The sequence below is a fragment of the Xyrauchen texanus genome, chromosome 8, assembly GCF_025860055.1.
Source record: "Xyrauchen texanus isolate HMW12.3.18 chromosome 8, RBS_HiC_50CHRs, whole genome shotgun sequence".
Classification (NCBI taxonomy): Eukaryota; Metazoa; Chordata; class Actinopteri; order Cypriniformes; family Catostomidae; genus Xyrauchen; species Xyrauchen texanus.
Genome location: NC_068283.1, coordinates 11,289,928 through 11,303,999, shown reverse-complemented (window position 1 = coordinate 11,303,999; position 14,072 = coordinate 11,289,928). Strand labels below are relative to the sequence as shown.

The window sequence follows — 14,072 nt, the reverse complement described above, 5'->3', positions numbered from 1 at the left end:
ATTTACCATAAAAAGTACATGTACGCTCTTGTTAAAACAATTTTTTTTATTTTTACCATTAATTATACAGGAATTCATTATACAGAAATACTCAAACCAGCCTATATGGCTCCAACAATCATTAATGTGATTATCTAATCAGCCAATAGTGTATAAATTTATGCCGTGCATAAAATCATGCAGATACGGTCAGGAGCTTCAGTTAATGTTCACATCAACCATCACAATTGTGAAAAAATTTGATCTCACTCATTTGGACTGTTGCTTGATTATTGGTGCCAGACAGGCTGGTTTGAGTATTTCTGTAACTGATGATCTCCTGATATTTTTACACACAACAGTCTCTAGAATTTACTCCGAATGGTGCCAAAAACAAAAAACATCTAGTGAGCTAGTGTTCTGTGGATGGAAACGTCTTGTTGATGAGAGAGGTAATCAGAGAATGGCCAGACTGGTTCGAACTGACAAAGTCTACGGTAACTCAGATAACCGCTCTGTATAATTGTGGTGAGAAAAATATCATCTCTGAATGTTATACTGAGATGTGGCTTGATGCGGTTTTGGCGACACGAGGGGGACCTACACAATATTAGGCAGGTGGTTTCAATGTTGTGGCTGACCGGTGTAGAACATAGACAGCATATAGTGCATCAAATGCATGCTCTTTACACGATGACCATATTAGAAACCCTGATAGCACACGCACATCAAACAGATATTTGATATGTGTGTTTACATCTGGAAGATGCATTTTTTAGGTTGTTTGCTCATCTGCAATATGTTACATTTATATTATCAGATGTATTTGAGATGATTATGATATAGAATGTTTGTAAATCTGATCTTTTTAAGATATGTAGCAGATGTTAATTAGTCATGATGCTTTCCAGATGAGACACTCTAAAAAAGACATCTCTGAGATGAACTGTATGTGTGCAATCTGGGAACTTTCTTTTGGCTGAATTCCAAGGCAGAATCACATGTAATCTTTATGGAGAAAACAACAGCAAAACGCTTTGACACAAAATCCAAAATTCTATCCAAGAGGGTGAACGTAGTAAATTATATGTTGATAGGTTTTTTTATTATTCATTTAATTGTATTAAGTATTGATAAACTGTAGATAAAAAATAGATTATTTTGCCCAATTATTGTGTATGGTATGTATTTTTAATGCTTATTAATGTATCGCTTTGTTAGCTTAGCAATATGCCAGCACCAAACTCCATTGAAATCAATTGCAATTCAAGTAATTTTTATTTGTAAAGTGCTTTTCACAACAGATGTCGTTTCAATGCAGCTATGCAGGAAATTATGCTAGAACAGAAAATAAGTGGGTGGGTTTATAGGCTGATTATCATAGTTGCGCCGCCTCTACTGCCGTGACATCATCTTAACACAACACAAACTGACCAAAACAATAACACAACCGCTAGCTGTTAGCTACTAGCTCAGTGTGCTGCATATAGCAGTTGTTGCATGGTGATTTTACACAAGTGTAACAGATAAATTGGCCTGGTTGTTTTAGAATCAAGCTTCCAGTAGCTGCTCAACTAAATTAAGTGAAGCTTTCAAGCAGAGTATAGAGTTAACATAACAAAACAATCCATCGTGGATCAACGCTGTGACTGAGTCCAGGGCACTCTCCCTCCCATTGCTCGCCGGTTTAGATAGTGTCCATTTGGTTGAACCACTTCCACTTTTCCTTGATGGTTCTGTAGTCACTTAAGTATTTTGAACTTTTCCCTACACTGTTGGTAGGTCTGGTGGTAGCCGTGTGCTGCCAACAACAGAGACACTTCTTGAGAAACTTTTTCGTTTCGCTCACTGCTAACGAGTGGACCGTCTGCACCTCGTTATTGACCATGGCGTGGTTTTGCGCACAGCCATTTATTTTTTCACAATTCGAAAGTCACGTGAACAAATTGTATACAAATACTGTTATCGCTGTTGCTAACTTTAAAACTAGCGGGTTGATGTCGCGTGTCGGAAATCCAGTGATGCTGGTAGTGACGATTCTCCCTGACCAATCAGTGATCTGCAGGATTTTGACATCACAATTAGTATCAGCTCGACTCGCTTGGAACCTCGACCGAGGTGGTACTAAAAAAGTATCAGGTACCATCCACAGTGGAAAACCCCAAAAAAGCGAGCAAAAAAAGAGACTCGAGTCGAGTTGTACCGTGCAGTGGAAAAACACCATAAAAGAAAAGAAGAGACATTATGCTACCATTCAGGTTAATGTTCCAGTGAAGAGATACGCCAGTGGTTTATAAGTAATTAAATGTAAGGCTTTGTGCTTTTTCACATAAAATACATCCATCATTCTCTTCAATTAACTTCTGTCTTACAATACTACACAAGTCTAGCAGCAATTTTATCACCAAACATAACAGCAAAATCTATCCTTCAACACAGAAGAAAAGTTACGAGCTTGTTTTTAAGAATACCCTCTCTTTTTCCTTCCAGTGCTTTTTTTGAGAGAGATCCTGCTGTGTTTTTTAAAAAGCACTTTCACACTCTGAGCACATTTGCATACAAAGTGAAGAAAGAAACAACACAATTCACTCTAATCGCCTGCTCTTTCTCACTGGTGTTAATGCAGAACCTCAGGGGTTCCACAAATCCCCTAGTGAAACATTCACTGTATTAGCATTGCACTCAATAGACTCACTTTCAATTGACTGCCAGCATCTGCCATCCACAAACAAGCTACTGCCTGTAACTCTATCACACAACCAGAATATTTAGTTCCGAGTCAGTGAAAGATGCAATATGATTGCTGCAGATGACTTTTCACCATGCAGGTCCTTTTCTAAAAATATATCTGATTTAGTATCCTTTCAAAGGGATAGCTGTGTTGCAGTTGTTTTTCATTATTAAAAGGAGTAGTTCACCCCAAAATGAAAATTCTCTCATCATTTAGTCACCCTTATGCCACCCCAGATGTCTGTGACGTTCTTTCTCCATCAGAACACAAATTACAATTTTTTTAAAGAATATATTAGCTCTTTTGTTATATAATGCAAGCAAATGGTGACCAAAATTTTGACAATCACACAAGTCAGCATAAAAGTACAACCCCAATTCTATAAAAGTTAGGACAGTATGAAAACTGCTAATAAAATCAAATGTAGTGGTTTGTAAATTATATTCACCCTTTGCTATTTTGAAAGCACTACAACTACATATTATATGATGTTTTACCTTGTGAATTCATTGTTTTTCTTTTTTTAAATGTACTGTAATTTCAAATCAGTTGATTGTAATACGCTCCAAAAAAGATGAGACAGGGGAATTTAAGACTAATAACAATTTGACGAGTTGAAATAACAGGGCGATGTAAAGGTCATAGTGCTGTATACTGTATATGGAGCCTCCAAAAACAGCCTAGTCCTTCAAGAGAAAGGATCATTCAAGAATTGTCAATTTGCCAAGAGATGCTTCACCAAATAATCCAGCACTTTGAGAGCAATGTTCCCCAAAGGAATCTGAAAGGATTTGGGGCATTTCACCCACTACCAGGGGTGGAAAGAGTATTGAAAAATCATAAACAAGTAGAAGTACTGTTACTTCCCAAAACATTTTGTTTGAGTAGAATAAAAGTACCTGTCCTTAAAACTACTCAAGTAAGAGTAAAAGAGTAGCTCATTTAAAAGTACTCATGAGTAGTAAGTATGGAGTACCGAGTTGCAAAACCTATGCCCCATTATAATGAACAATGTATTCCAACTTTTAAAATACATCACTTATCTATGATAAACACTACATGAATCTGATTCCAAAAAATAAATGAAAAGACTAAAAAGTTATTTTCAATACACTGATCACCATCTTAAATCATAATGTATGAAACAATTACATTAAAATCAGTTTATATGTAGGGTCTAAATTTCCCTTAATGCCGACTGAGAGTTATTGTTGTGCATAAAACATGTTCAAACAATACAAGAAATGCAAAAAAATGCTAAATAAGCAGGATCACTTGGCATGTCATGTCCTGCACAATAGAGTAGTTAGAGTAGGCATGGGAACATTTGTTTTGGTACAGGGGTTACATCATGCTTAAAAAGAAATAATTAACCCAAAAATGAAAATTCTCTCCTAATTTACTCACCCTCATACCATCCCGGATGTGTATGACTTTCTTTCCTCTGCAGAACACAAATTAAGGTTTTTAGAACAATATCTCAGCTCTTTTGGTCCATACATTGAAAGTGAATCGCTGCTAAAATATTGAAGCTCCACAAATCACATAAATCAACACAAAAGTAGTCTAATCCATGTGCCTCCAGTGGTTTAATCAATGTCTTCAGAACAAAATGTTAGATGTGGTGAGAAACAGATCAATATTAAATTCCTTTTTTACTATTAATTCTCCTCCCTGCTCAGTCAATCTCCACTTTAACTTTCATATTGTTGTTCTTGTGTTTTTGGTGATTCACATTCTTCATGCATATCGCCTACTGGGCAGAGAGAAAACGTTCTAGAAAAATTTGACTTAAATATTTATCTGTTTCTCACCCACACCTGTCATATCAATTCTGAAGTCATGGATTAAACCACTGGAGTTGTATGTATTACTTTTATGCTGCTTTTATTTGCTTTTTGGAGCGTCAACATTTTGGCACCCCTTCACTTACATTATATGGACGTACAGAGCAGAAATATTCTTCTAAAATCTTAATTTGTGTTCTTCTGAAGAAATAAAGTCATACACATCTGAGTAAATTATAAGAGAATTTTTATTTTTAATTAACTATTTCTTTAATCTTGAACAAAATACCAATAATTTGAATATTGACTATGTTACTGTACATTATAGGCCTTTATAGGTCACATTTTGATTTCAAGTTGTCTTTTAAGACCTTAAGAAGTATATTTCTTGTACTCTTCGATTACTGAAACTTCTAGGAGTATTCACTAAAAACCGTACCATGCACTTCTATATTTCAAAATTACAAACTAAATCTTAAAGATCAACAAATGAATGGCCAATATAACATTGCTCAATTAATTCACTATGCCTTCTTGTTCTTTCAAAAGCTTTGTGTGTAAAGTCAAGCTGCATGTACAGTTATAAAGCCCTGCTGTGCTCAGTCACCCTTCTAAACCCTACCAAAGGGAGCACATGGACGCCACCTCAGTGTTGGGCTAACAGAGCAGCAGAGCTCAGTACTTCAGCCACCTGGAGTTACATGCTCTCTCTCCATGTTTCTGCTTCACAATTAGTCTGCTGTGAAAGGAGCTCATCCTGCTCTTTGCCACTTTATTGTATTGTCACTGTGATGGTGAAGGAACTGGGTCCTCAAATTCCTCCATAGAAAATTCAATACCAGCTAGAACAATGGCAAACCTAATCTTTGGGATACATCTTCCTCTGCTCATTGGTCCATCAGAATGGGGGGACATTTTGAGTACATGCAAAACTGTGATTGTTGTTTATATGGAACAGCTTTCATATAGTTTTATTTGAATTTGTCACTTTGGGACAAATGGATACAACTGGTAGTAGAGCACAATAAAATCTGTTATGTTTGTGCTACCCTAAAGTCTTAGTACGTTTACTAAAAGCTGTCTTTAGATTAGATTAGATTAGATTCAACTTTATTGTCATTGTGCAGAGTTCAAGTACAAAGACAACGAAATGCAGTGACCTGCAAAAGTTCAAAATAGCACACTACCCAATTTAGGCTCCATACTGGTACTTTATCATTATATCTGGGTACACATGATTCAACAACCTTCAATGGATCTATAAATTTTTTAAACCTACCCTTTTAATATTGCCATGCTGACATAATGCAAGTAAACTTGCAACTGGCATAAGCCCAAAGTATACTTCAGTCAGCAGAGTGCACAAGCACTGAATGAGTGCAGACAGATTTTTCAAACCGTGCATCTCTGAACGTGCAGAATGCGCATGTGCCTTGAATTATTTGTACTGATTAGTGGGTCCACAAGGGGGCAGCACTCAGAGAAGTGCAAGAAGATGTAATCACGCTAAACAACAGGAGACGAAGTTGGAAACAACAACAGTGGACGTGCACATCAAGAGCGTGTGAGTGAGGAGGTCTGGAGCTAACTGCCTTTGTAGAACTCGAAGGAATATAAAGACATCTTTATGGGTCTAAACTCCAGAAGAGAAACAATCCAGTAACTCATGGCAGTCATAGCGGACATGTGCCAACCGCCTGTGTATGCGCGCACAGTCAATTGGAGTATAATTTGAAAGGCTAATTAAAGCTAAGACTGTATGCATACACTAAATATTCACGTCAAAACCAAGGTATAATTTGTGTTTAAATCTCAGACTCAGACAGCAACTACAGAAGGCCAACAGTCCGTTCACTTACTATCTGATGAATAGTGCACAGAAACCTAGAAAGACTTTGTAACAAGTAGAATTAGGTACGGCGCCTTTAAGATGAAACGTACTCTGGTACTCCCTCACTCAGAGTGGGCAGTCGATATGAGAAGCGCGAGCTGTAAACATCGCATGTATGCGTGCAGGCCCGTTTTATATTTCTGTTGCTCTTATTCTGCTTTTATTTCTATTCAGTAACGCAGTTGTTGTTAGCTGTGTGTTTTGCAAACTGCCCATGTGTGCATGGGACCGACGACGCTGATAATAAATCACCCTGGTGGAATATCAGTTACGTCTTGTGAGTCTTTGCTTACACCTGACTACAACCATTTAGGCAAGCTATCCGGCCCCTTTTCGATTAAAAAAAGAGTTACAAGTGGCGCCCGAACATTTTGTCTCTGGCCTCGGATTGGACCTTTGGAATTGTCGATCGAGGATATTATCTTTCGTTGTGGATTTACGCCGAAGCTCCGACAAGCACGCGGATAATTTGTGCACGGACACGTGAGATTCATTCTGGCACGTGTGATTTGTTTCGGATCGTGAAAGGAGTCATTCACCAGCGACTCAATAAAACCGTTCAAGAGTTTCAACTGAAAAAAAAAAAAAACGTGTTCTAGCTTGGACCATAGACCATTGAAGGTTTGGACAAAGACCGTGCAACTGACTGTATATCTTATTTCGCGGTTGACCAATTGACTGATTCATCTGAATCTTACCGGGATTCGAACTGAAGTTGCGTGCACAGCATCATCAGAACTGTTCAACAGGTTTGCCATGAAAGCTCACATGATGTTTTAGGATTCCTTTGTGGAAAAAAAAAAAAATTGTTATATGGTTGTAAAGATGTTTCTGACTCATTAAGAGAAACGTAAACTGGGTTATTTCTACGTTTTTTTTATGTTCTGAGGTTGAAGAGTGCAAATATAATTAAGACTATTTTGCTTCCATCATTATTGTCATAATGTGAAAGTGGTGACAATTGTTGACCTTTGTTGAAAACTGTATAATTTACTGTTTTACCGTATTTACTGCATACCAAGCTGATCTAATATTGCCTATATTGAATACAATGGCCACACATGGTATGGCAGATATGACTGACCTGACTTTACCTTTTGAGTCTGTGCCTAGGAGGAGAGCACCAAAGCCAACTGTTTGTCTGGAGACACAGGTTGAGTCGTTAAAGACTGAAGTAGCAGTGCTGCGAAAATGCTTAAAGGAGTCCCTTGATCTGCAGAGAGGTATTATTGACGATTACACTCAAAACATGTTCACAGCCGCTTCAAACCGCTTACCTGCACGTAATGATCCAATTGCCTCTTCCACTCCATATGCCCAGGCCCAACCTGTTCACGTCATGCCAAAACTTTCAGCGACAGCCATTGATTGCAACATCGCACATGAAAATGCAACAGACATTTCTCACACTTCTTCACTGCTTAATAGCACAACTAGAGCATTAGCTTCAGTCTTGAATCAGTCAAAACTTGAGCCCCCTATGTTTGGAGAGGATGGAAAAGTTCAGCCTGAGGATTGGCTTCAGCTTGTGGATGTATACAGAACCTCTTTGGGGCTGAGTGACGCCCAGATCCTTCTTGAATTACCTCGCTTCCTAGCCAAAGAGCCCAGGAAATGGTTTTCAGTATTGAGTGAACACATAACAGCCTGGACACAATTCCGCGCGCTATTTAAAAGTGCGTTCCTTCCATCGGACAATCAAGAGCACATCTTGAGAGGCATCCTTGACCGTGTTCAAGCGCCTGATGAGCCTTTTCCAACATTTGTAGCGCATCTATTGAGCGAATTCAAAAAGCTGAAGTCTCCCCCAACAGAACAAGATCAAATTGAACTGATTTGTAAGCATGCATTGGAGCGATACAGAGTCGCAATTTATGGTACAGAGATCACATCAGTCATTGACCTCCTGATGCGGGCACATGAGCTCCATTCTGTTCTTGGCCCAAACAGCCATAATGAGCCCCAGCTTCCAATGAAGGAAAAAGCACGTGAACTTTACTGCTTTAAATGCTCTAAACCTGGTTTTACGTCCCGAAATTGTCTGAACTGTAGCTTTGTGCCACAAGCAGATGTTTTCCCGGGTGTTGCAAAGCAGAACTTACAAAGAGGATATGGAACGCCAGGCTGTAATCAGAGTAGCGAGAACCAAAGCAACAACAACAGGGGTGAGCAGGAAAATAAATGTGACCAGCAGAAGGGAAACTTCAGGGGAGGAAGGACATTTCACAGGGGCAATCCTTCCTCCAGAAGGTAAATATGCCCCAACATTCTCCGGTGTCCACACTTGAGCAACTCGTCCTGGGTCATGTAGAAGACCCGGCTTCTTCTTCCTTCTGGAACACCCCATTCATTGTCAAAGTAAACCTCTACAACAGAGCATTTGATGCAGCTCTTGATACAGGCGCTTCCCTTTCTGCAATTGGGACTAATATTATTTCTGGCATTCCAGGAAGCTCTGAAAAAGTGCACCCTTGGTTATCGCCCCCCATTCAATTAGCTAACAGAGCAACTTGCAGCCCAACCAGCATCATTTGGCTGAATATTGGATTCCATGGAAAACGGTTCTACCATAGATTTGTTATTGTCCCTGATCTCGCTTCACCCCTTATCTTAGGGATGGATTTCATGTTAAGAGCTGCAGTCAACATTCATATTCCCTCCAGGACAGTAACCTTATGTGACACTAGTGCGCCAGAACCACATGAACTAGCGGGTGAATGGATAGAGACTACAGCGGTAGGGCGCATGATGTTCATGGGTGTCCAAAAATCTGACTTAAATGGGAAAGTCGAGGAGGCATGTTTAGGACAGGGACAAAAAGCTCAGTTCCTTGCCCTGGTGGAAGATTTTTGGTGCATGTTTGATGGTCACTTGGGCCATACGTCAATGGCAGAGCACATGATCGACACCGGTAGTGCGAAGCCTGTAAATTTGCCACCTTACCGTACTTCCCCTGAGAAAAAGCAGATAATTGAAAGCCAGATAAAACAAATGCTGGAGGAAGGAATTATTGAGCCGTCATCAAGCCCATGGGCTGCGCCGGTCGTGATCGTAAAGAAACCTTGGGGAGAACCCAGGTTCTGTGTTGATTACAGGGGTCTAAATCAGCTCACACTGAAAGATTCATATCCTCTACCCCGGGTGGATGAATCACTAGACTTTCTGTCCCGTGGAAAATTTATTACCACTCTGGATCTATCTCGAGGGTATTGGCAAGTGTCCGTTGAGGAAAAGTCTAGACCAAAAACGGCTTTTATATCTCACTGTGGCCTATTTCAGTTCAAAGTCCTTCCCTTCAGGCTCAGCAATGCCCCGCTACATTTCAAAGGGTCATGAACACTGTCCTCGCTGGCCTGACTTATAAATGCTGTGCAGTGTACTTGGACGACATTGTAATAGCTTCACCGACCTTTGAACAACACCTTGAAGACCTTCGGGAAGTTCTGTTAAGACTGCAGACAGCAGGTCTCTCTCTAAAGCTGAGCAAATGTCAGTTCTGTCTAAGTGAGCTCATATTCCTTGGATACCGTGTCACACCAGAGTGTATATCACCAAACCCGGCAAAAGTAAAGGCGGTGACTCTGTTCAGAACACCAAAAGACACAAAGGATGTCAGAGGATTCCTTGGCCTTACGGGCTATTATCGACGCTTCATCCCTGGCTATGCGAGTAAAGCGGAACCACTTTTCCGCCTCACCCGAAAGAAACACCGTTCTGCTGGGACGAAAATTGCCAGGCTGCTATGGATTTCTTGACAAAGTGTCTCACGTCAGCACCAATCTTATGTTTTCCAAATTTCACACGGCCATTCTATGTACACACAGACGCTTGCGACCTGGGTCTTGGTGCGGCCCTAATGCAAAAAGACGACATGGGACGGGAGGTTGTTGTAGCTTTTGCAAGCAGAACTCTACACAAGGCTGAGAAACCCTACTCGACGCCTGAAAAGGAATGTTTAGGAGTGATTTGGGCTCTGGAGTACTTTAGACCCTATGTAGAGGGCCTCCATGTAACGGTCTACACAGACCATAATAGCCTGAGATGGCTGATGAACCGCCCAAACCCTTCAGGACGTCTAGCGAGATGGTCCTTACGCCTGCAGGACTTTGATTTTAGTATTGTGCATAAGCCAGGTGTTCAAAACAAGGTCCCCGACGCTTTGTCTCGCAACCCGATTCAATGCGAGGCTGCCCCAATAGACATTCTGCCAGATTATGCAATCATTGGGGGGATGGATCTCCGTAGCCTGTCCTCAGTCGTGCTGACAGACAAAGCACAGTTGAGGCAATTACAGGAAAATGACCCAGTGGTCAGTGATCTTTTATGTGCCCTTAACAGTGCCAGAAAAGAGGATGTGGATGAAAAGTATGTCATTCACAAGGGTTTGCTGTACGTCAGAGACTCTAAAGTGACTTGTGGACTACATCCAATGAAACAGCTCAAATTCTACGTGCCTACATCCATCAGAGGTACTTTGTTAAAATACTACCATGACCACCCTACTGCTGGACACCTCGGAATTACCAAAACATTGACCAGACTAAAGATTAGGTTCTTCTGGCCAAAAATTACAGAGGATGTGAAGAGATACGTTACCTCATGTTCCGTGTGTCAATTGACAAAGCCTAGTCAAAAGAAACCAGCGGGTCTGATGGTCCCAATCAAACCACAAAAACACTGGGAATACACTGGAGTAGACTTTGTGGGCCCTCTCCCTCGGACGCAGACTGGAAATGAATATATCCTTGTGTTTGTCGACTACTTCTCGAAGTGGGTAGAAGTAAATGCAGTCCGAACAGCGACAGCGCAAGTTGCTGCAAGTAAGTTGCTGAGCGAAATCTTTGCCAGACACGGTGCACCGACTTACCTGATTTCAGACCGTGGTATGCCATTTGTGAGTAACCTCTTCGAGGATGTGGTGGCCACCCTGGGTACAGAACACAGGTTGACTACGGCATATCACCCACAGACAAACGCTACAGAAAGGGTGAACCGTACCTTGAAAACAGCCATTCGTGCATACGTGGGGGACAAACACACCTCATGGGACAGATACATACCTCAGATATGTTTCGCTCTTCGTACTGCGCCACATGAGAGTACAGGCCTGTCACCGTCAATGATGTTGTATGGACGTGAGCTTGAGACTCCACTTGATTTGGTCACACAACCGAATGTTGATGGAGTGGATGACCCGGAGGTAACATACCCAGAGAATTTGAGAGCTTCCTTACAAGACGCTCATGATCACGCCAGGGTAGCTCTAGAGGAAGGACATAAACGTAGGAAACGATACTATGATCTAAAACGGCGTTCGGTTTCTTATGTTGTGGATGATCTGGTTAGAGTGAAAACACACCCGAAGTCTAATGCAATAGCACTTTACAGCCAAGCTGGCTCCAGTATACTCTGGTCCATACAGGGTCTCAAAAGTACTGTCTGATGTCAACTACAGGCTGGAAAAAGTCGATACTGGAGAGGATGTTGGTGTGTTTCACGTTGTGAACCTTCAGCCCTTTCACTCATGGAATACTGCTTTGTCCAAACAGAAACTCCCTGATGATTGTGACAATGGACAATCGTGGGATGAAGGAGCCTCTATCCAAAACGGGGCTAGAGAATCTGATAATACTGCCTTAAGTGTTGCTGGAGACTGGTTGACCGAACTCCCCAATGACGTTTACACCGAAAGCTTACCTGAACAGACACTTGATGGTGCTGTTTTTACAGACACAGAGTGCTCTGATACAAATGACCCATTCCAGGGTACTGACCGTTATAACTTGAGACCGAGACAGAACCCAAGAATTACTTCTGACTGGACAGTTAATAGGTGGACTAACCCATATCATACACGCAAGATTGAAGTTAAGTAAGGAGAGATGAAACAATGGTTTTGTTTGTCACTTGTTGTTTATTGACATGTTCAAGGTTTGATGTTTTGGGGAAAAAAAAGGGAAAGGGAAAAAACAATGTATTCCATATGTGGGTGTTGCACACAGTTGTTTTGTTTTATTGAACTTAAGTGCAATGTATTGTGCTTTATTTTTGTTTTTCTCACCCTGTAACAGCTTTTCAACTGTGGCATGTATGTATGGTTGTTAAGTGAAACAGTCAGGCTCCCTGGTTGTGTACGGCTGGGGTCAGCCTTTATTTGACAGGGGGGAATCTGTAACAAGTACAATTAGGTACGGCACCTTTAGGATGAAATGTACTCTGGTACTCCCTCACTCAGAGTGGGCAGTCGATATGAGAAGCACGAGCTGTAAACATCGCATGTATGCGTGCAGGCCCGTTTTATATTTCTGTTGCTCTTATTCTGCTTTTATTTCTATTCAGTAACGCAGTTGTTCTTAGCTGTGTGTTTTGCAAACAGCCCATGTGTGCGTGGGACCGACGACGCTGATAATAAATCACCCTGGTGGAATATCAGTTATGTCTTGTGAGTCTTTGCTTACACCTGACTACAACCATTTAGGCAAGCTATCCGGCCCCTTTTTGATTAAAAAAAGCGTTACAACTTGACAAAATAACATGCAGGAATCAGATCGCTTGAATTAATATGCAACATCTAGGAGGTTTGACAAATTTAGCCATTATTTGAATATTTATCCAGACCAGTCTATCATCTAGTTATAAACAGAGAAATTGCATTTAAAAGAACAAAATGAACTGTGGTTGGTAGCTTCACATGTTGAACCAATGGTCTTTTCCTGTCAAAGTTCATAGCCGAAATGAATTCAAAGTGGATCAGACTTCATGATGATTGTCAACGTCTTAGCGAGACTACAACTTGCCAAACCAACTCTTGACTATCACATGTAATCCACATAATGGAAAGACATGTATAGCTAATTGCTAATTTATAATTATTCACGATATTGCTATTTGGTGAAAGAATAAAAATACCAGGAATCAAGGGTTAGGGTCAAACTAACTCCCAATGATTGATAAAGTTGTGCAAGTTCACCTGACTATGAGGGGTGTTACACAAGCAGAGAGCATAATGTTTATTTAGGCTGTTTGTATTGAGCACATTTTATCTATGTCTAGTTCACCATTCCCAAACTTCCCAGACTGGCTGGAAATATTTTATTCCCACAAGAACTGTGGATAACTGCATGTTCTCACTCAACAAATTGCTATTTCTCTATAGCTTTGTGATTTAAAAAAATGATATTTCTAACTGTTTATCTGTCTTTCTTTGCAATATCTCCAGATTGTACTTTAGTAAATTTCTAGGAAGTTTCTTCTCACCTTTGCCAACTTTGGCTTGCTCATTGGGGTTTGTAAAGCTATATTCTCTGTAAAACTTATTCGGAACAAAAGATTATTGTGAAAAGTGCAATACAGATAAACCTGTCTCCTCAGGTTTATATACACCTAAAATGACTCTAATAGTGAACAGGAAAAAAAAGATATACTGTCAACTTCATAAAATATATGTCTTATTGGAAAATATTAACTCTGTCTTTAGGATTTAGTACAATGAAAATAGTAAAGCAAATTATTTACATTTTGCAAACAACATGTTGTCTTTAAAATATCACATAGTTAATGGGTCTTTATATTTGAAAATATATAGCTCTCTTTATATTTTGGGATCATAAATCATCAAAAAGTTTGAAAACCCCTGGTCTAAAATTCCCTCATACTAAATATTATTAACATGGAAACCATTTGG

At 40.2% G+C, this 14,072-nt stretch overlaps 1 protein-coding gene across 1 annotated transcript in view; it reads right to left on the bottom strand.

Annotated features, from left to right (window-relative positions):
• Nucleotides 1-14,072, bottom strand: part of hs3st3b1a (heparan sulfate (glucosamine) 3-O-sulfotransferase 3B1a) — a 41,491-nt gene that overhangs the window by 26,103 nt on the left and 1,316 nt on the right. The window lies entirely within an intron of this gene.